This window comes from Acipenser ruthenus, chromosome 14 (genome assembly GCF_902713425.1).
Source record: "Acipenser ruthenus chromosome 14, fAciRut3.2 maternal haplotype, whole genome shotgun sequence".
Lineage (NCBI taxonomy): Eukaryota > Metazoa > Chordata > Actinopteri > Acipenseriformes > Acipenseridae > Acipenser > Acipenser ruthenus.
The window spans coordinates 20166646-20170347 of record NC_081202.1 but is presented as its reverse complement, the minus strand read 5'-3'; positions in this window follow the sequence as shown (position 1 = coordinate 20170347).

Below are 3702 nucleotides of genomic sequence, written 5' to 3'. Positions count from 1 at the left end.
GTTTAAAAGGCAGATTTTATGTATTTTCATAAATGGTGCAAATATTGCGCTGGAACAAAATCTGTGATAGAATCTAAGTAGCATTCTAAATAACTATTTAAAAAAAATGTACAGTTGGGTGCTTCATTATCGCTTTAAGAGTGCCAGTAGTGTCAATATATCAGAACATATAATTTACTATGTGTTGTTTTCACCAACAGACTAAAGAAAAGTTAGATAGAATTGAAGACAACAATATGGACTTAATGAACAGACTTAATGACCTCAACAGGGAAATTAAAAATCTCAAGGAGAAAACTGAAATGAATGGATTGCAGGTTAAAGATGCAAAGGAAGCAGCAGAAGGAGCCCTTGCCAATGCTACAGAAGCTGAGAAGGTAAATTTGCAGCTGACGATTTTTAGATTAAACAACACTAGCTACTGTTATGTCTATTCTCTTTATGTTTTGTAATATAATCAGTATAATTTCACATGGGCAGTTTTTCTGAGTCAGTGCTGCTGAAACAAACTCAACTCTGTTGTCCCCAATGTATTTCGAATTTACTGCCTAGTTCCTACAGATGCCTTTGTTTGAGAATGTGCCTTAGATCAAATAGCCCAATGAAAACATTCTGCTCAGTGAAATGGATCAATTCTTTCTAATTCCTAGAAGACGGACATCCTACCAGGAGACGGACACCCTTATGTAATGGTGACAGTGGGCATTGTAATATTAACAATAGTAAATAGGCCAAGTGTTTTATGGATACTAAAATAATAACAAGATGTTTATTCTGTAAAAAAATATATACTTAGAAGTATACAATAACACAGTATAGCAGACCTAAGTCACTTCAAAAGGTTTGAGAACCACAGATCTAATTTTCTGTTGTTTTCTCAGCCCTCTGTATGCTCTAGAGCAGGGCTGTCAAACTCAGCTCCTGGAGGGCCGCAGTGTCTTCTGGTTTTCCTTCCACCCGAGCTCTCAGTTACTTAATTGGTCTAATTATTTGATTAATTGGACACATTTAACACTTCTCTTCAGGCTTCAAAATGTTTCATAGGTAGTGTAGCTTGAATCAAGTGAATTTTTAAAACCATCGACTGTAAAAGACCTTGAAAAATATTAAATATGTCAAATTGAACAAATAATTAGATGAATTATGTTAATTGAGAGCTCAAGTTGGAATGAAAACCAGAAGACCCTGCGGCCCTCGAGGGCTGGAGTTTGACACCCCTGCTCTAGGGCTAGTCCAATGTGAATCCCTTATCCTACTGACACACACAAAGCTCACTGTTGTATATTATTGAATCTTGCTGTCTGTGCACCTTCAGGCCAGAACTTAAACTCTGGATAGATCAACCCCTACTTTTCCCCAGTGCAAATGTAACGACACCATAACTGTGGTTTCATTTATCTTTCTTTTCTGTTATATAGTGTGTATAAACTTTGTCAAATACCTATAGTACAAATTGTTCTAAAAGAAACACACATTTTCCTTCTCCTGTTTATGATGGAGAAAAATGGCACAAAAAGTAAACAAGTTATTTTTTTCAAAACTGAATAAATATAACAATATTTAATTTGTTAAGTGAGTAGATAGTTTAACTATAGGGATTTAATTGTTCTTTCAGAACATGAGTTGGATTTCTAAGACCTGCTCAACATACCTTACCTTAAATATACAACCTTCTATCAGCAGCTGGCACAGTTCTGCTAACTCCAGTCGCTCTGGTGAGCATCAACTGGTGCTCCCTTTCTTCTGACATGTAAACTGCACGTAATTTGAAACTGTTGTCTTTTGCTTTTGTCTAACAATAAGATGATCTGTAACAAAACAGCTGTAAGAAGACTAGAAATGATTCTCAGACACTTCATACACTTTTTGATACTAGAGGAGCATTTCTGTTTTCTCTGTGATACACACCAAAGTAAAATGTACTTATCTTTTTCTGTAATGACCCCACCCCTGCAGGCACATTTTTTCCAATAAGAGCTACTCTAAAGACTACAATATTACTTACAGTATGAACCCTGACTGGGTAATGGTTGTGGTATAGCAGTGTTAATGTTTATGCTGACCCCACTAAAATGTAGAAAGTTGTATTAGCGTTGGAACTTTTTTTTACAGAATGGCTTGTTGGATCTCAGAACCCCTTTATTAGAAATGGAGAACATGCTATGTTGACACAACTAGCAGGCTTTTTCACCAGATTACCAAATTAAAAGCCACATGCAGTAAATTGAAGGACTGAAGCAAAGGCTGGCTAGAGCATGAAGGCATAGTTGAAAAGAAGTGTATCAGGAAAGAAGCTCATGTTGATTGCTTTGCATACCACTCCCCATCCCCCTGACCTAAACATGAGACCATTCTTGTGAACAAAAAGGCTTATCTTTCATGAGACCTTTAGAAGACCCCAAACATAAAGCAAGGTAAAGGGGACAGACTCAAATAATTACATGTTTAAGACTAGTAAACCTAAACATGTTTTCTTTCTGCAGAAATCCCACATTTCCCCTCAAGTTTCATGTTTGAAATTATAAATGCCATGTTTCTAAATTATAATTGACTGACGTCATCTTTTTGTCATAATGCAGTACCCTGTTAATGACAACTTTTATTTATTTCTTTTTTAAATGGTCCTCCTTCTCTGACTTCCAGATATGTGATCACCACAGTTCAATGCAATTACTGTGACAATCTGTGCTAAGTTAACACCAGTTTCTTTTTTTCTTTTATAATGAGAAGACTTGGTCATTTAAAAACTACTTGCACATTAGTTGTTTCTTGCTAGTTCTCTTGCTTGTTTTGTGATTTTTTTTTAGTGAGACAAAGAAAGAGTCCAATCTAAGTGCCATTGTAATTTTTTTTAATGTGCTATGTTTTCTCTACATGTAGATGTTTTCAAACCCATAATTTTACAGTATTTAAATTTAACAAATGCTACCCAGTTTACATGTTTGTACTTAATTTCTATGTGAGTGAAATACCTTTCATGGTTAAATGGACATATTAAAATGATGCAGATGGACTGGATTCTGTTACACAAGCAAACTAGAGACCTAAGGAGATCGGAACATTCCAGGTAACACACAACGCTTGATAATGGGCATTCAATCTACAGTTCTGTAACAATGGAATGAAGTCAGTAGTCTAAAATGGATATTGCTTATGGGCTTATATTGCATGCAATAGTTGCCATAAGCTCAGACTTCACTTAAAATGTGTTCATGATGCCAGTTTCAACTGAGCTACTGTACTGTATCTCGTGTTTGCTTTGAGGTTAAAGACGACCAACAAACCCACATTTTGTAAGCGTTAATGCACACCAAACGAAAGGAATTAATTTCAAAATACATATCAGGAATTAGTATATAGTTTATTACGTGTATGTTTAATATTAGTATTCAGACATACAGTCATTTTGCAGTTTACTATGACTAATGTATTTGTTGTGCTATTTAAAACAAAACAAAAACGAATACCATACTTTCATGCCTTTTAACAATACATAACAATTTGTTTTGCTTTTACCAAAATAGATCACAGCGTATGTTGGTAGAAAACTTCTTACAGCAGTAAGAATCTGTAAAGTATACATCAACTGAACAAAACACTAAAAACAAAACAAAAAAAAAAGGATGTAGGCTACTGTACTTTCAAACAAGGTGCTTGGAAGCGCATGCGCTGTTAGTTTAGCTTGGTTTGGAGTTAAACAAG